The 20,477-nt window shown below is 33.5% G+C and overlaps 1 protein-coding gene across 3 annotated transcripts in view; it reads left to right on the top strand.

Annotated features, from left to right (window-relative positions):
* Positions 1-20,477, top strand: part of LOC111156442 (follistatin like 5) — a 764,534-nt gene that overhangs the window by 735,345 nt on the left and 8,712 nt on the right. The gene's annotated exons all lie outside the window — the stretch shown is intronic.

Here is a 20,477-nt window from a genome sequence, read left to right as displayed (position 1 = left end):
TATGTAAAGAAATGGAGTTTTGAGCCTCATCAATTTTTAAACACAAAGAAGTACTTGACATACTGTAGTGAAAAAAAGTTATAGCCCCTCATTATTAATTCACAGATCAGCTGTTCAAGCAAAATTGTTTCTGAATTTATAGCAAACTAAAAGGAGCATAAAAATTATTTCTTCCTTGTGGTCTCCATAAACAGCTTTAACAGGGACTAGGTAATAAGTGCAATATAAATGCCTTTCCAAATAGATAAGTGAAGCTGTGATCAGATTGTAATCTGCTGCAAATGTATTTTCAGGCTATAGATCCTTTCCAAGAGAAGGCTATGCCTTCTTTCGTAGTCTCCTTTTCAAAGAGAGAAGTATGCTGCATTACAGTTGGATTTATTTTTGAAAAATAAAATATATTCCCTAGGGCACTTTGAAGGGTAGTATTTAGGCATCCTGCCAGGAATGCTCAAATTGCTTCTTTTATTCATTTGTTTGTTTTTTGGTTACAAAGTCAGCCAGGATAAATCAAGGGAACACAGTATAGGCAGTCCTAAGGCCCAGTCTGGATGCTCATTTTTCCTCAGCTGTGCTGCTATCTACACATTTTTACGTTAGCCCCCTTGGATTCCTAACTTCACTTTCTGTGGGATAACTCCAAACCTAACTAATTTCTGGATTAGCCCAGGCAATCTAAATAAGAAAATTAGTTCTGGACCCTTAATAAAATTCTCATTAACTCGGGAGGTAAAACTAGTTTTCTTGTTCAGAAACTCAGGTGCTCATTAGAGCAGCAATCATAGTAATAGTAGACCGTCTTCATTGTTTTGTGCCAGGCAGTCTATCACGTACTTTATGTATAATATTTAGTATTCTCAGTAGCCCTTCAAACGAGGAATTTATAGATATTGATAGGATGACATGCAGAAATCATATAATGCCAACCAAAAAGCTGCCTGCTGAGCAGAACCTTACTAAGAAGTTCTTGGATTTGACCACAGAATTCTGGGTTTAGACTCTACTTGCAAGGCCTAGAGACTCTTAGAAGTATGACCTAGAATACATACTTAGAAATATGACTTAGAAGGATGACCAAAATCTTGTCAACTGACTCTAGTTCACTAAAATACATAAAAGGTCAAGGAAGAGATTAGAATGTAAATTTACTGACAATAATTATAGTAGGGTATATTTGTGGAAAGATCATATGAATTAAAAAATAAATAGTGAGAAAACAATCAAGCCAAGTATTTTAGATAGAGGTAATTGAGTGCAAAGTTATTGAACAGAAATCCTGTGGCATGTTTGAGGAACAGCATGGAGACCTCTACAGTTCCAGAGGTAGGAAATTAGTTTGGAGAAGTACTGCCAGTTTCATATTACTCTGAGTGTGATAGAAGCCATTACAAATTTTGATTGAAGATGAGATGGAATCTGATTTTCCCTGAGAAAGTGTGTGGTTGTGGAGATTATTTTCTAAGAGGACAGGTGTATTGCTAATGTAGAAGTCCAAATCCAAGGGCAGGACCTTCAGAACAGTTAACACTCAAGGACATGGTACTAAGAATTGACCAATATTCAAGAAATCTCTTTCCTTTAAGAGTATTTTCTTTTTTGTTTTCTGCTGTTTTCTCTGCTTTTCCAACTGCATTTTTATAAACTTCTAGATTTGGGGGCACCTGGGTGGCTCAGTCAATTAATCATCTAACTCTTGATATTGCCTCAGGTCATGATCCCAGGGTATTGGAATGGAGCCCTATATTGGCTCCCTGCTCAGTGGGGATTCTGCTTCTTCCTCTACCTCTGCTCCTCCCCCTACTTGTGCTCCCTCTCTCTCTCTCTCTCAAATAAATAAATAACATGTTTTAAAAATTTAAAAAAAAACCTAGTAAAGTATGCCATATAAAATGGATATTTTACAGTTAGAAAATTATTTTGCTTTATATATATAGATAAATATATATGGTTGAGACAGAAGAAAAGAGGAGGCTGAATAAAAAGCAAAGAGGCCATAAAGTATGAAAAATATGTTTAGTGTTAGAACAGGAATATGTCTTTAATGCCATTGGTAACAAGCAGCAGCTAATGTTCTTCAGCCTACTCTTCTTTTGAGGGATTATGTGTATACTATAGATTATCCTGGAAGCTCTACATGAAGTAGATTGAAATGTGATTGAGAACATGTTTGAGAGAAGTTTAGAAAGCTGTCACAGGAATAATGCATGAGATGATGAATATCTTTTATGTAAAGCTCTGGGTTAGAGACTAACAGTACACACATCTGGTAGTCCAAGACTTCCCTCTCAGGGAACTTAGAAACAGAATGAAATAGATGACTATGCTTTACTCTTCAGTTTTGTAATGCAAAGTAGCTTATACTTTCTGTTTTAGACTATGCTGCTTATTTTGTCCCCTTTATTTGAAATGTGTTCTCCTCCTCCTTCATCTGAACACAATTTTCCAACATTTACTTTATTTCCTCCAGTAAGGCATTCAAAATCTCCATCAGTCTGTGTAAATTGCTCATTTTCTAATGTAATTTTGTGTCAAATTATAACACTTAATACATTATATTGATTTGTGTACTCATTAGTGTCTCTGTTTAAATATTCATTGAACAAACATATATGGGAGTAAGTGTGTGCAAGATACAATTTTACTTGTGTTACATGAATTTAGTCAGTCCTCACAAAACCCTTATAAATAGATGTCATCACTAGTCCTGTCTAAAACTAGATTGCTGAGGGCTACACAGTCATATGGGATGGTGGGATTTGAAGCTAGAAAGTTTAGTGTCCAGGTCCAAATTTTTAATCCTAGACTCTACACTCATCAGGAACAGTGACTATTCCATGTTCTGTGATGTATTTCTAGTACCCAAATCACTTTCTGTATGGAACATCATGAGAAGAGTGGGTCAAAAAGTTGGGAGGGTGCCTGGGTGGCTCAGTCAGTTAGGTGTCCAACTCCTAATCACAGCTCAGGTTTTGATCTCAGGGTCATGAGTTCAAGCCCTGTGTTGGGTTCCACACTGGGCATTGGAGCCTACTTAAAAAAAAATAATAAAGTTGAAAAATGATGTAACATATTAGACAAATTAGTAACTATAAACTAGCTGGAGTAAAAGATGGCATTATTAAAAATTAGTAGGAAATATGGCACACATTACTTTCTGTGTGGCTGAATTGTTCTGATTATAAGAGAGAGAGAAAAGTTCAGTTTGTATGACCATTAAGAGTTGTGGATTTTTGAACAAAATTTGCTAGAGTTAAAACAAATAAACCAGTTAAATATCTACTAGATATGCTGCTTCAAAATTAGGCTACTGTTGAAATTTAAAATAGCAATATTTATGTTTGTTAAAATTGACTTTATATAAAGAGATGCTGTTCAATGCACAGATTTTAGTATAATGTATTGAATATTGAAAGTAAGCATGGGATTCCTTTGGGAAATGGGCAATTTATACAGCCCAGAAAGGCCACCAATGTTGGGTATAATTTTCTGCAGAATATTTTTTAAAACTTAAAGAAGTTAATTTAGAAGTGTTGGTGAATCCACACTTTGTACATAACTGAAGCTATGGCATGATGAGAGAACAAGAAATTATTTCAATCATATTTAAAATAAAATGACCAAATAATTCAGGAGCAAGATCTTCAGCAGAAATGAACAGAAAAGGCTTGTGTGAAATATAACAACTTAAACATTGTTAGTTACACCAATAGATCAAAAGAGTTAAATGGAAGGTCACTGGCTCCATTAATTCTCTAAACCAAATTATTTATTCTGTAATCAGCCATGAAAATTGGACAATATACTTAATCTTTCATAGTCATCAGAAGAAAAGAGCTGGATTCAATGACCCTATCCTCAAATAAACATTTTACATTTTTCTCTTAGAGGAATAGTAATATAATTATGCATTATACTAGATCATTGTACTTTAGGGAAAATCATTTATTATTCCATATATTAATGCTGATGGATTGGGATTGAAATCAATAAATAAAGATATAGAATCAGGCTTAATGTAAGCATAAGCTCATATGTTTGAATGTGATAAACAGAAATATTTCTCCATATGGCATTTCTAAGTATCTGAGCACTAAGTTCTCTGAATAAAGAAGAGATCTGTGCAGGCCATCCATCACTCACCCACCCATTGTAGACGTAAATTAAAGAATAACATCAAAGCAAATTAGCAACTGTTGCTCTGAAATGCTAGTTAACTCTCATAAAGCAACATGTATCTTTTTGAGTAGGTAAAAGGTGAGGAATTATTTTTAAAGCCAAAGTAGCTAAGTGAACCTCAAAAGAATGTGAGCAGAGAAGAAAACCTGCCGAGGGAAAAAAAAAAAAGATCAGAGCTCTTAAATATGGTTATCTTCCCTATTCAGGGCAATGATCTAAATTCTTGAAAAGAAACTGGTGACTTATTTTTGCATTATTTGTAATTTTAACGTATGTTCTCAATATTTTTCAATTATCGTTAATGATAATAGCTGTAATTACTAAGTGCCTACAATATATCAGACTTTGTACATGTATTTTCTCTAATATTCACTGGTTTGCATTATTGGAATATTTAACAAAGAGAAGAACCAAAGCTGAAATAAAGTAACTTATTCAAAATGACACAAGAAAAATACTCAAATTCATGTGACTCCGAAACACACCTTTTTACTATATAATCATGAGGAACTTGAACTGGAATATTGTTTCACATTAGAACTCATACCAATATTTAAAGGAAGGAAATAATAAGTCTGAATTATTTTTCAGTCTTATTTTCAATCTTATTTTTCAATATTTTTTTCCACATGCAGAAAAAAATGTTCAGTTAATACTCTTCTGGGATTGCTGGTGTGGTGTTATTATGGTCTTATTTTATTTGTTTTCTGAATCTTTTCTGCTTTTGTTGCTTCCCTCCCTCTCACATCATTTTCCTCCTTTTTTTGAGGAGTTTAAGTAATAAATCTTAGCCAACTATCTAGGTTTTCTTTTGATAAAAAATATAAGGTATGAAAAGATTTAAGATACCTGACTGATATTTCCATGGTAAGTAAATGAGTCCTTCTCACTAAATACTAAAATATCTCAAAGGTTCTAGAAGCGTGGTTGACTCAGAGAATCTATAAATGCAAACATTAAAAATGTATTTTTTTTACTTCTTTCAGGTGACTAAGCTAAATTATATAGATATTGTCGTTTTCTTTTGTCTCTGTATCTAACGACTATTATGGTCTTTTATAGGATGCTTCTGTTTTTATTGTTTGCTTCCTCCGACCATTAACTAAAATTAAGAATGGGACCAGGGTGTGACATAACTGTTATTTGATTCAAATATGCCATAAATCAGGGATAGCATTGTTTGATATCATCAATGTTGTCCTGAGTTAGACTGAGTCTGCAATTCCTACTCCTCTTTTGCTATTGGTTGTAGCTTAGCCATCAATTAACATTTAGATTTAGATTGTTTTTTAACTTTGGAGGTGAAATTCACATTACACAAAATTAAACATTGGAAAATGTACAATTCGTAGTATTAGTATATTCAGAATGCTGTGCCACCATCACCTCCAGTTTTAAAATATTCCAATTTTTTTTCATTGTCTCTAAAGGAGAACCTGTACCTACTAAGCAATCGTTTCCCATTCCCCCTTGCCTCAGTCCTTAAAAACCACTAATACACTTTCTGTCTGTTGTATGTACCTTTTTGTATTACCTATAAATGGAATATATTTCATACTGATTGTATCATTGACTATGGAACATTTTGTATCTGGTTTCTTTAGCATAGATTAATATTTTCCAGGTTCATCCACATTTCGGTTGAATATTCCATTACATGAATATATTACTTTTATTTATCCATTTATTTGTTCATAGACATGAGTTATTGCTACATTTTGGGAATTGAGAATAGTGCTGCTATGAATACTTTTGTACAGTTTTTGTTTGAATACCTATCTACAGTTTTGGAGGGATATATATCTAGAAATAGAATTCCTGGATCCTATGATAATTCCATGTTTAACTTTTTGAGAAATCGCCAGACTGTTTTCTTCAGTGTTGCATCATCTTACATTCCCACCAGGAAGGCATGAGTTCCAATTTTTCCACATCCTCATCAACATTTGTTATTATTCATCTCTTTGATGATAGCCATCCTAATGAATATTAAATGGTATTTCATTGTGGGCTGATTTGCAATTCTAATGTCTAATGATATTGAACACCTTTTTAGTGTTTGTTGGTCATTTGTATATCTTCATTGGAGAAATTTCTGTTTAAGTCTTTTGTTCATTTTTTAATTGGGTTGTTTGTCTTTTTTGCTCTTAAATTCTCAGAGTTCTGTATTTATTCTGGATACTAGACAACATCAGATATAAGATTCACAAAAATTTTCTCTCATACTGTGGAAGGTCTTTTCACTTTTAATGGTATCTTGATGGTGGTATGTGATACATGATTTTTTTTTTTTTAGGATTTTATTTATTTGACAGAGAGACCACAAGTAGGCAGAGAGGCAGGCGGGGGACAGGGGGATGCAGGCTCCCTGCTGAGCAGAGAGCCCGATGCGGGGTTTGATCCCAGGACCCTGGGATCATGACCTGAGCCAAAGGCAGAGGCTTTAACCCACTGAGCCATCCAGGTGCCCCCAATACACAAAATTTTTAATATTGATATAGTCCAAATTATCTTTTTTTTTCTCTTGTTAGTCGTACTTTTGAGGTCATATCCAAGAATCTATCACTATATCTGAGATCATGAAGAATTATACCTAAGTTACCTTCTAAGGTTTTTATAGTTACAGATCTTGTTTCTTTATTTCATCTTTAGTTACCTTTTATATATGGCATGATGAAGGGAACCAACTTCATTCTTTTGCAAATGGATATGAATTTTTCACAGCACTATTTGTTGAAGAGACTATCCTACCCAATTGAATAGTCTTAGTATCATTGAAAAAAACAAATTTAGCCATAGAAGTATTGCCATAGTTTTTGACTCACAATACCCTTCTATTGGCTACAACTTTATCCTTATGATGAAACTGCACAGTAATGAATAAAGTAGGTATTTAGAAAGTTTTGGAATCAGGAAATCTGAGTCTGACATCTTTGTTCTTCTCTTGCAAGGTTAATTGCCTATTTTGGAAACCTTGCAATCTTACATGAATATTAGGTTTGCCTCTTCCATTCCCGCAAAAAAAAAAAAAAGGCTATTGGGATTTTGCTGGGGATTGCACTGAATCTCTGGATCACTTTGAGGAGTATTGCCATTTTAGCAATATGATGTATTTTAGGCTATGTACAAAAATGACTTTCCACTTATTTAACCTTCTATAAAGTCTGTGAGTAATGCTTTGTGGTTTTCAATGTGAAAGTCTTTCAGTGTTGAAACTTTTATTCTTAGACATTTTATTATTATTATGCAATTGTAAATGAAAACAATTCCATTTTCAGATTGTTTATTGCTCGCATATAGAATACAACAGAGTGTTGAATGTTGATCTTGTATCCGTAATTTTGCTGAAATTATTAGTATTGATGGTTTGTGTGTGTACGTGTGTGTATTCTTTAGGAATTTTTTACATATAATATCAAGGCATCTTTGAATTAAGATAGTTTTACTTTTCCAATTCGAATGCGTTTCATTTTTTCTTTCTTTCTTTCTTTCTTTTTTAAAGACTGCCTTATTCTGGCTTGAAAATCCAATATAATGTTGAATAGAAGTAATGAAAGTAGACACCCTTGGGGCATTTGGCTGGCTCCTTAGTTAAGCTTCCAGTTCTTGGTTTTGGCTCAGGTCATGATCTCATGGGTAGTGAGACTGAGCCACATGTTGGACTCCATGCTCAGTGGGTAGTCTGCTTGAAGATTCTCTCCTTTTGGCCCTCCCAGCTCTTTCTCTCTCTCAAATAAAATAAACCTTTAAAAAGTAGGCATCCTTGTTTTATCTAGGATCTTAGAGGGAATGTTTTGGTGACAATTGGTATGATGTTAGCTTTAGGTTTTTCATAAATATCCTTTATCAAATTAAAAAGATTTCTTTTTCTTACTAATTTGCTAAGTGTTTTTATTAGGAAAGAGTGTTAGATTTTATGAAATTTCTTTTTTCTGTATCAATTTTAATGACCATGACCCCCTTTATTCCATTAATGTAGACAATTATATTGAATGAGTTTTTCATAACAAACTACCCTTTCAGTCTTAAGATTAATTCGCCAGCTCATGGTATATAATCATTTTACTATGCTTGTAGATTTGGTTTGGTAGTATTTTATTCAGAATTTTTCCATCTACACTTAGAGAGATATTGCTTTGTAATTTTCTTCTTTCCCTCCCTCCCTCCTTCCCTTCTTCTTGCCCCCTCTCCCTCCCACTTTTCCTTCCCCTTCCTCCCTCCCTCCCTTCCTTCCTTCCTTCCTCCTTTCTCTCTCTCTCTCTTTCTTTCTTTCCTTTCTTCTTTCTCCTTTCTTTCATATTTTGACCTCAGTACCAGGGTAATGATGGTCTTTAATATGCAAGGCCTTTTAATATGCCTTGATGATGGAAGAAGTCCACTACTTTTGTGGAAGATCTTTAGGAACATTGGTGTTAATGTTTCCTCAAATATTTAGTAGAATTTACCAATGAAGCCTTTTGGTCCTGGACTTTTCTTTCTTGGGAAGCTTTTAATTACTGATTCAGTCTCTTTACTAGTTATATGTCTGTTTTGATTTTCTGTTTTTCCTTGAGTGAGTTTTGGAAGCTGGTGTTTTTTAGGAATTTATCCATATTATCTAGTTTATCTATGTTATCTAATTTGTTGACCTATAATTGTTCATAGTATCCTTTTTAATTATTTTTAGTTCTGTAAGGTCAGTAGTACCATCCCACTTTCATTATTGATTTAGAATCTGATTATTTTCTTTTTTTCAGTTTACTAAAATATTTGTCACTTTTTATACTTATACTTTTCAAAGAATCAACTTTTTTTGTTAAATATTATTTTGTTGAACAATAGAAAATTGTTTTCATATTCTCTATATCTTCACCTCTCATTGTTATTTACTTCTGTTGGTTTTAGATTTGGTTTGCTCTTTCCTTTTTAGTTCTTAAAGTGCAAAGTTTGGTGAACATTTTGAAATCTTTCTTCTGAAATAAAAAAAAAAAATTGGTAAGATACCAGTAAAAAATTGCAAGAAAATAACCCACTTTTGATACATTTCAGTATCAGTAAACTAGATCATATCTTCTACAATAATTAGTAGGTCTTTAAATTTTTAAAAACTTCCTCAAATTTATTGACTTCTCAATATTTCTTCTTGCTTTTCATACAAAAGTAAATTGCATAAGTTCTGTGAAAAGAGCAAGAAAATCTTCTCGTAAAGCTCAAAAACTAGGAAGTTCTATAGAAAAAATTAATAGTACTTTTTATGATGTTGAGGTGTTTAGAGGATTCAATATTTTGATTGTCATTTATATTTGTTAATTATTAATACTCCTGGGAAGTACAAATCATGATTTTGATTTTGTACCTAAGATGGCATATTGAATGGTGTAAGTGGGATTTGATTCTACATCATCAGAGGTCACTAAAGGAGTTATTGACCATTAGAGATTATACAGCAAATATCAGATTAGGCTCAGTCCAAGAATCTAACATAGAAGGGGGAGTACGCAGTGTACCCAAAACCAACACAAGGAGAAAAAGGAGGCTAGGAATAGAGCCAAAGAGAGCTCTAAATTCTTTCTTCACAGAAACAAATCTTGTTAAATCTATCACTCTAAACAAAAGAAGTTAAATAATCCATAGATGCTAGGAACACATTCAGAAAAAAAACAAATACAATGTGACATTGTTTCCAAATGTATTGCTCAGTTCCTAATATTTTAAGTGGTATAAAGTTAAGCTCAGCTATGTGGATTCTTCAAGGGAAGAGTCAGTGTAAGGGCCAAATAATTATATTATTGGTAATACAAATTACTAGTGAAAATTCAGGCTGTTGTTTAAAACAATAACTTTCATGTGAAATGCTTCTAAAATACATTGATCATTTTGCCCAAAATGTCCTATTTTTTTGTTGTTGTTTTTGTTGAAATATTGTGTTATTTTTGCATTGAGTGTGTGTGTGTGCGTGTTTCACTTTCCCTTCTATCAGGCTGTCTTCAGGAATGTTAGCTTTACCCAGCTCCTTTCAGTAACAGCTCCTTTGTGCTTTTTACCTACTCTTAATTGACTGATGTTTATACAGAGATATGAAAAAGTCACTTTTGAAAATCTGATGACTGAAAAGTAAGAGAAAATCAAAGTTATAATAAATTGAAATTAAATGTAGTAAAATTAGAAAAATACATGTCATTATTGAACTCAAAATTAATTGGCATTAGTTAAGTTTTCTAAAAAGGCAATAACCACCTAATTTCCATCCAAGTGAAATATTACCATTTGTTCATTATTATAAACATTCTAGTTATATGTACATTGCCTCCTGCATAGGAATTTCATGACTTAAAACACTGATATTCTTACAACTAATTTATTCTTGTAGTTTTCTGGGAAGTAACTGGCATAATCACCATTGTACAAACAGAAATAAAACCAATGATATTATAGTTTTGGGGCAGACTTACAGGCACACTTTGGTTTTTCTATTTCTACTTTCTTCCTCATAAAACTTCACTACATAAAACATAAAACTTCTCTGTAGCAACATCGTGTCAATTAAAAGAAGTCACCAGGGAAAGACTACTAAAGTTAATAAGATTAAATTTTCAAACAGAATTGATGAAGGAGTTATACAAATTCAACTACTTCAGACTTGTTTTTCTTTACTTCTCTAGTATGTATGCTTGATTCAATCTTTGAAATAAATATGTCCTTTCAGAGATTTGCAATAAAATCACATTTGATTTTAAATTCTGATGTTCGGTCACCAAATTGCATATAATAGACTTAAAATTGGAAAACCTTCCAGTATTACTGAAATGAGAGTTAAGATAATTATCAAAGGTACTATTTTGAATTTAGAAGTTGTAAAAAATACATAGTTATCCCATGTTAAATATAAAAGTAGATTTTCAGAGACAGAGTAGTTTAGAGAAATACAAAAAATAACTTCTAATTAACATTGTGGAATGATGTCTTCAGAGGAGAACGCTTTCCTGTTTCCAATTTTTCCATTCAGTTATATTCTGCTGTATCTTCTGTTAAGATCACAACTGCAAGTATTTTCTCCAGACAAACTTTTAGTTTCATTCTAGCATGCAAATTCTTTGTTAAAATTATAGATCATAACATCTCCCATTGCTCTTCTAATATTCAGCTACTATGTCATTATTATACTATGAATTTATTGTTGCATTATCTCCTTGTGTGATTCAGTACGGGTATTCTTTGCATTTGCACAATTTTTCATTAAATTTAACATCAAAGTATACTCTGGTATTTTCAGAATTTGTTTCAGTATGTCTGTATTTCTTCGCAGATTAAGTCTTTACATAGATGAATTTTTAGGGAAGCATGAAGCACAGTCTGTTTATTTATTTATTATTTTAATCCCAGTGTACTTGACATACAGTGTTATATTAGTTACAAGTGTACACTATAGTGATCCAACAGTTCCATATATTACTCAGCACTCATCAAGATTAGTGTACTCTTAATCTCTATCACCTATATCACCCATCCCCCACACCCCTCCCCTCTGGTAACCTCCATTTGTTCTCTGTAGTTAAGAATCCATTTTTTGGTTTGTCTCTCTTTCTTTTTTTTTTAATTTGTTCATTTATTTTGTTTCTTAAATTCCACATACAAATGAAATCATATTGTATTTGTCTTTCTCTGACTTTGCTTAACATTATGCTCTCTAGATCTGCTCATGTTCTTGCAAATGGCAAGACTTCATTATTTTTTTTAATGTCTGAATCATATTCCATTGTATATATATACCACATCTTCTTTATCCATTCATCTATTGATGGACACATGGGTTGCTTCCATAGTTTGGTTATTGTAAATAATGCTTCAATAAACATATATCACATAGCTCTTCAAATTCATGTTTGTTTGTTTTTTTAACATTCTTTGGGTAAATACCCAGTAGTGCAATTACTAAACTGTAGAGTAGTTTTTAACTTTGTAAGGAACCCCCATAATGTCTTCCAAAGTGGCTGCCTCAGTTTGTATTCCTACCAACAGTGTAAGAGGATTCCTTTTTCTCCACATCCTTATCAATACATCTCCACATCCTTATCAATACAACTATTCATTGAGATTTTAACCATTCTGACAGGTGTGAGGTGATATTTCACTGTAGTTTTGATTCACAGTTCCCTGATAATGACAATTGATGTTGAACATCTTTTCATGTGTCTGTTGGCTTTCTGGATGTCTTCCTTGGAGAGATGCTTATTCATGTTTTCTGCCCATTTTTAATTGGATTATTTGTTTTTTTTGCTGTTGAGTTGTGTAAGTTCTTTATATGTTTCTGATCTTAACCTTTTACCAGATATGTCACTTAGAAATATCTTGTCCCATTCAATAGGTTGTCTTTTAGTTTTGTTGGTTACTTTCTTTGTTGTACAGATCTTTTTATTTTGATGTAGTCCCCAAAATTTATTTTTGCTTGTGTTTCTCTTGTCTCAAGAGATGTATCTAGAAAGATGTTGCTATGGCCAATGTCAGATAAATTACTCTTTGTGCTCTTTTCTAGGATTTCTATAGTTTCAGGTCTCACATTTAGGTCTTTAGTGCATTTTGTGTTTATTTATGTGTATGGTATATGAAAGTGGTCCAGTTTCATTCTTTTTCATGTAGCTGTCCAGTCTTCCCAAAACCATTTGTTGAAGAGACTGTCTTTTTTCCCATTGAATATTCTTGCCTCTTTTATTGAAAATTAGTTAACTATATATAATGGTGAGTTTGAGGTCTATACTTTGTTTAGACACCTAGTAAATGTATATTCAAGAATGAAATAATGAGCAATTATCATGAGGATGACCTGAGCTTTTTATTTAGACTTCATAAATAGTGTTTTATTTCTATTAATATATAGAAATAAAAATATATTTGTTATTAGAAAAAATCACTATGTTCATTTACCAAAGATTTCAAACTTAAGTTTCAGTCTCTAAACTTGACCAAAGTCAAACTTTGGGTGTGTTATCTTCAGTGCATGCATGGCCTTTGTTTATTTTATTTTTAATGGTTTAATCATATCATTTACATAATATTGTGCTCTTTTCATATAACTTTACTGAATAAACATTAATTCTAAATTAGTGTTTTATATTTCCAACATGTGTAGTCTATTGTATCATGTCTGCATCACCATTTAATATTCACTTATGTATGGGCTCTTGGGTTGTTTATATACCTTTACTACTATACATAATAATATTATGAATATATTTATACACAAAATTTTATTCATATTTATTATTATACTCTCAGGATAGTCAATTGGAAAATGAATTACTGCTAAAAGGGTAGAAATATGTGAAAGAACCTTGATTCTAATTACTAATTATTTTCTATATGCAAGTTACAGTGTTACTAACAAATTTAGTATCAATTTCATGGAATACTTTAACATTATGTATTCCTAATTTATTAAATGAACATGATGTATCACTGTTCTAATTTTGTTTAGTAGAAAAATAATGGGACTGCATGTTTTCTGTATTATTTTGATATATACATGCTCTATTAAAACCATAAAGAGGTTAATATAGTAATATGTACAAATCTTCTTATAGCAAATCTCCTATAAGCACTCAGCACTTTTCTTCTTAGAAGACTAGACATATTGTTGTGTAACCTCCCAGTCCATTTCTTCTAGCAATTACATATAAATGCATTAAATATATAGTATTCTTTTAAATCTGGTATGTACTTCTTTAAACATTAACTGTTTTGGAGATACCAGTAGGTCATTACTAATAACCTATCATTTTTATAGCTGCAGTATGAGATTTCATTTGGCAGATGCTTCATAGTGTATTTAAGTATTCCTTTATTGTTTGACATTTAAATTATTTCTAAATTTCCTATTGTAACCAGTGCTGGAGTGAATAACCTTGTGCATGCTACTTTGTGGTCATTTATGAGCATTTATTAAGAGGAGATACTGAGAGGCATCATTGCTTCCTTAAAGCAGAGTCATATTTTAATTTTAAGAGGTAATATTAAATTATTCTCTAAAAAGCCCAAGGTAACTATGCTTCCACCAGTAGCATGTGAGAGAACATATTTGATCACATCCTTATCAGTGTTGGGTTTAAACACACTTTATCACTGTGGATAATGTAGATTGCTAAAAATAAATATCACATTCTTTTTTGTTTTAACTTAATTCACCTAATTCTTTATGAAGTTTTGAAAGTTTGATGTTAAAAGGCCATTAATTCTCCCCTCATGTGAGGAAGAGCTATTTGGTGACTAAGTTTTCTTTTTAATATTTTGCTTTTTCTGATTTTAGTAATTTCTTATACAGTCAGAATATTGACTTTTTCTGTTATATTTGCTCATTTTATAGTTTGTATTAACCATTGTTCGTTCATTTAAAAACTGTAGTCACTTTTATCAAGTTTCACTTCTAGACTTCTAGAATATGGGATCTTGCTTAAAAAGGTATCATCTTCTTCAATATTTAAATATTTGATGCTTGTAATGCTGTTATAATACTTATGTTTAATACTGATCTGTTGTTATTATTTTATCATAATTTCAACCCTTTCATCTCTCTAGATACTACTTTGTGTAAAAAATGAGTTATATATACATTTTTCTGACATAGCTGATTATCTCAAAATATTATATAGCTTATATCTTCTCTACAGATTTCAATAACAATCTTTTTTATATTTTTAACTTTCACATATCATATGAGTCTGCTTCTGAAATTTTTATTCTATTCCACCAATATTCTTATGTATTGTGGAAACACCACTGGATCACGGCCAGTATTGAAATGTGTATTTTATTTTATTTTATTTTTTGAAATGTGTATTTTAAAAATAAGAGGAATGTACTAGCCACTGCAATGAAAAATATGAAGACAAGTAGGTTAGAAATTGCAAAGGAGAAGTAAATTATTCATCTCTAAAAATGCTATAATTGAATATAAGTAACACTAGAATACCAGCTAAAAACATACTAGGAACATAGAATAATCCAAATGTTAAGGGGCGCAAATACAATATCCAGATATTAATAACTTTATAAATAAAAACACACAGAAGATATAATGGAAAAAAGAATCCATTAATATTAGCAAGCAAAAGGTAAAATATCTATGAATATATCTAAGAACAAATCAATTTTTCTTGGTAAAGCAATTATATGTATCAAATAAGTAAAAATATATATCACATTATTTTTAAAATATTATAACCTGGTTAATATGTAAATGTAATAAACCCCCTCAAATATATCAAAATTTCAAAATTAGATAAGCTGATTCTAAAATGTGAGATAAAAGTACTAATCATGTTCTAACTTGATAAACTGATTGAAAAGTTTATGGAACATCACACAAACTCAACAATAGCCAATAAATTTTGAGGAAAAAATTGTTAGGTTCATTCTCCTGGATATTTATACATATTATATAGGTTCAATGAATAAAATAGTGCAACATGTATCTGTGATGAAAGAAATAGAACAACGGACATAGACTAAATGCCAAGTGACATTCCAAGTCAGTAGAAAGTGATGTACTATCCAATAAAATAGGAGCCTAGATATCTATCTTAAGAATAATTTTTGAAAAGGGGGGGCACCTGGGTGTCTTAGTCAGTCATGCGTCTACCATGAGCTCAGGTCATGATCCCAGGGTCCTGGGATGGAGCCTTGAATCTGGCTCTTGGCTCAGCAGGAAGCCTACTTCTCCCTCTCCTTCTATCCCTCTCCCTACTGTGCTCTCTCGCCTGCTCTCTCTCTCTCTCTCTCAAATAAATAAATAAAATCTTTAAAGAAAATAGTTAAAAAACAACAACAGTCGAACCATTACCTTATATGACAGATTGTTATTCTAATGAGTATCAATGTCTGTGGGTAGTTCCCTTGCACTCTGACCACGGGCATGTGATTTCTTTATGTCCATGCAACATAAGCAAACATGAGTCAAGCAGAGACTTGACAAAAGCTTTCCCTATTAGAACTTGGCAGTCACCTGTAAAAGAAATCTTTGAGTGTCCCTGAGGAGAGAAAACCACATAGAGAGAGGAAGGCTCACCCATCCCAGGCTTCCTTGTTGAGTTCAGCCACCAACCAACCCCCAGTTTAATGAGGCCACATGAGTACACATATTAAGGAAGCTGATTAAGTAAAATATAGCAGATCATACAATCGATTTCCGATGAATGACTATAAGTAGTACAGTAAAAATGCACAGAGCAACATGAATATATCTTTTAAAAATGTAGTGTGAAAGAAAAAAAAGACACAATATGAGATACATATCATATATACTGTCATTTGTATGAATGAAAAATGCAAACAAACAAACAAAAATCCTCCCTTTTGCTTACTCTTACATACCTGAGAACACACACAGATTAATAAAAGTAAAAAAAAAAAAATTACCAAATCCAGATAAATTTTTAAAGATATATTGAAAACCCTTAGTCTGTTAAGTAACAATTACTCAAGCAGCTTTGCTCTTACCTGAAAAAAAAATGCAGAAGCAATGGGAAAATAATAAAACAACCGCTGGTATTAATCGTGTGCGTAACTTTTACCACATGATTTCTAACTTAGTTTTGCTAACATAACAAAATTCCACAGACTGGGTGGTTTAAACAACAGAAGTTTCTTTCTCACAGTTTTAGAGTTTGGGATGTCAGGAATCAGAGTGCCAAAATGTTTGGATTCTGGTGAGAGTCCTCTTCCTGGTTTATGCCTGATTGCTGCCTTAAGCTGTGTCTCTCATGGCAGAGAGAGAGAGAAAAGGGGAGAGAGAGATCATATCTTCATGTCTCTTCTATCAAGGGCACCAGTTCCATTCAGAAGGGCTCTACCCTCATGACTTAATTCTCTCCCCCAAATTTCCACTTCCAAATAACATCACTTTGGGAATTAGACCTTCAACATAAGAATTTGAGGTGTGGGGGAGACATAATTCAGTCATAGCTTCCCACCCCTAATCACTCAAAATTCATATCTTTCTCACGTGAAAAAAAAAAAAAAAAACATTTATTTTATCCTAGAGTCCCAAAGGTCTTAACTAGTTCCAGCATCAATTCTAAAGTTGAACATCCAAAATCTTATCTAAATGTCATCTAAATTAGATATGGGAAAGACTCAGGTCTGATTCACACTGAGGCAAAATTCCTTTCTAGCTGTGAACCTATGAAATCAAATATATTATGTGCTTCCAAAATGAAATAGTGGGGCAGGCAGAAGATAGACATCCTACTCCAAAAGGGAGCAATAAGAGAGGAAAAAGTAATGATAAGTCTGAAATAAGTCTAAAATCTGGCAAAGCAACCTCCATGAGATTTTAAGGCTTGAGAATAATTCTCTGACTTGAGTTCGGATTTCCAGCCCCACTGCGGTTGTGGTCTTGCCCCTACAGCTCTGCATGGTGCGGGTTTCATTTCCAAGGCTATGGGTGATATCTCGGCCCTTTTCAAATTGAGACAGCAGGCCTAATAATCACTGAATCACCTTAGAATCATGTTTCCTTTATCTTGAAGAAGAATGCACATGCGTATAGATATAGAGCTGTGTGGTCTTATCCTGTAAAATTCAAGAAGTCCAGCAATCTTCCTTCATTCCATTCTGTCTCTGTCTCCTCCAGTTCAAACTGGCAGTCTCCCTGCTAGTGGCTGATTAGTTCTGTGGTTCATAACATGCTAATATCCTTATCAAAATTCTGGTCTTCCACACTGGTAATGTTCTTTTCTGAGCATGCATTCCCTCCCTTCTTTTTTTGGTATTATAGACAGGCTAAGATCTCTCCAAATCTTTATGTTCTGGTTCCTTTTGCGTAACAATTCCTCTTTCAATCTATTTCTTTCTGCTTCCATTTTACTAAAAGCAATCAGGAGGAACCAAATCACTTCTTCAACACTTTGCTTTTAAGTCTCAGCTAAATATCCAATTTCATCATTCTCATGTTCTACTTTCCACAAAACACCAGAAATAACACAGTTTAACTAAATCCTCTGTTGCTTTATAGTAAAGATATGTCTTTCCTCCAGTTTCTAATAACATATCCCCCATTGACATCTAAGACCTCATCAGAATGTCCTTTACCAGCCACATTTCTACAATCTGTTCATGATTATTTATGTACTCTCTAAGGAGATAAAGGCTTCCTCTCCAGCTCTCTCCTTTCATTTCTGAGCTCTCACCAAGATAACTTTTAGTGACCCCAACCCAATAATATTGGGTTTTTCTAATGTGCACCTCAAAACGCCTCCAGCCCCTATGCCTTATCTGGTTCCAAAGCCTCATCCACACTTTCAGAAACCTGTTGTAACAGCACCTCATTTCTGGTACCAACGATGTTTTAGTCAGTTCAGGCTGCTTTAACAAAATATCACAGACAGGATGGCTTAAACAACAAAAATGTATTTATCACAGTTCTGGAGGCTAGGAAGTCAGAGATCAGGATGTCAACCTGTTTAGATTCTGGAGAGAGCCTTCCTTCTAGTTTGCAGAATGCCATCATCTTACTCTGTCCTTATGGCAGAGAGAGAGAGAAAGAGAGAGAGAGAGAGAGAGATCATCTCTCTTATGTCTCTTCTTTTAAGGACACTAATCTAATCCATGAAGGCTCACCTCCATAACCTAATTTATTTCCAAAGACCCCACCTCCAAATGCCATTACAGTGGGATTTGAACTTCAACATATGAATTTGTTGGGGGTTTGTGGGGGGTGGGATACAAACATTTAGTACGTAGCAATTATTAAAAATATTTTACCAGTAACTAAAGGTAAGAGACATTTTCTGAAACTTTACAGGAAGTAAGAAAATGCTATCACTTTAGGGGGGGAAATAAATCAAGAATGCTTTCTCGCAGCTTGGAAAGTTACAAAATTTTCCTTTATCCATTGTCACGTGATCCCATTTAGGAACTAAACATATATGCCATAATCATCACTCCATATAGCTCTGTATCTTCACTGGAATTGAGTTTTTCAAGACTCTTTGGCCAAGGAAATCTGTGGTTGCTGTTTTGCATTTCTATTCCCAGGTACGCATTCCACCCTTCTCCACCTTGCTTTCTATCCCAGAAGGCTGGCTAATAGGGTTTCTGGTTGGTTGGGCCAATGAAAAGCCTGACTGGAGATTGCAAGAAGAAGGAACATGAGACCAGAGTGTAGAATACCCCCTACCGGGGCACCTGGGTGGCTCAGTGGGTTCAGCCTCTGCCTTCGGCTCAGGTCATGATCCCAGGGTCCTGGGATGGAGCCCCGAGTCGGGCTCTCTGCTCAGCAGGGAGCCTGCTTCCCTTCCTCTCTCTCTGCCTGCCTCTCTGCCTACTTGTGATCTCTATCTGTCAAATAAATAAATAAAATCTTTAAAAAAAAAATACCCCTTACCTTCCCACTCTCTATCCCCTCACTCCCCACCATGTGTGCTGTTTTGTAGGTGACCAGCTGTTTCTTTAGATCGCAGGTAACAAAACACCACAAGACACATCTCTCCACATAACTCCCTCCTACCCAGATAGAGCAGTGACAACAGCTTTATTGTTACTCTCCACATATTACTACATTATCCCTTGTGACCAGTTTCTATTTCACTGTAAACAGTCTCTTTATCATACCCTCCTTGATTTATTCTAATTGAAATTTATTCCTTCCCTTCTGGGATCCAGACTAATATAAACTCTCTCTTCACGTGAAAGCATAGCATAACTGAAATGTAAATTAGTAGCTGAAACAGAGATGTAGCTACACCCATCCTTCCTCTCATCTTTGAAGAGGCTCCCTAAACACTTTTTGAAAGTCAGGGCATCCAATTATAAGCACTCCTGTGCTTGACTATAATTACCTTAAGGATAGGAGCCATGTATTTCCTTTCCATTTCCTTCATAAGGTTGTACAAAGTGTGCTGAACATAGCAGCTTGTGAATAATATTGAATTGGGTCACACGGTGTCTGGAACCCAACTCATGACAGACCTAGTTCCTTACTGAATTTTTTTTCACCCATCATTTCTGTTTGCCAGATATGCAATGGTCACTTTGGTAGTGTTTTTTTTTTTTATTCACAGATTTTGCTCTTGCCTTTGTTTTACCTTCCTTTTGTATTTCCACGTCTGCGCTCACAAATTATTTCCCATTCTTCTAATTACTATCTCCACTTCTACAATGTCATCCCTGTTCCATTTGCCAATTCCTGCATAAACCATGCCCGGATTAAAAAAATGGGTAAGATCCATGAGGCTCCTATTCTCAGATTTTCATGTGCTTTTCCAAAACCAGGTCAGAAGAGCAAGCAATCTTTTAAAATGCCATCTGAAAATATAGTTGTCAGTTCTTTC

Source organism: Enhydra lutris, unplaced genomic scaffold (assembly GCF_002288905.1).
Source record: "Enhydra lutris kenyoni isolate GAN:26980312 unplaced genomic scaffold, ASM228890v2 scaffoldscaffold3, whole genome shotgun sequence".
Taxonomy (NCBI): domain Eukaryota; kingdom Metazoa; phylum Chordata; class Mammalia; order Carnivora; family Mustelidae; genus Enhydra; species Enhydra lutris.
This window is presented reverse-complemented; position numbering and strand designations above follow the sequence as displayed.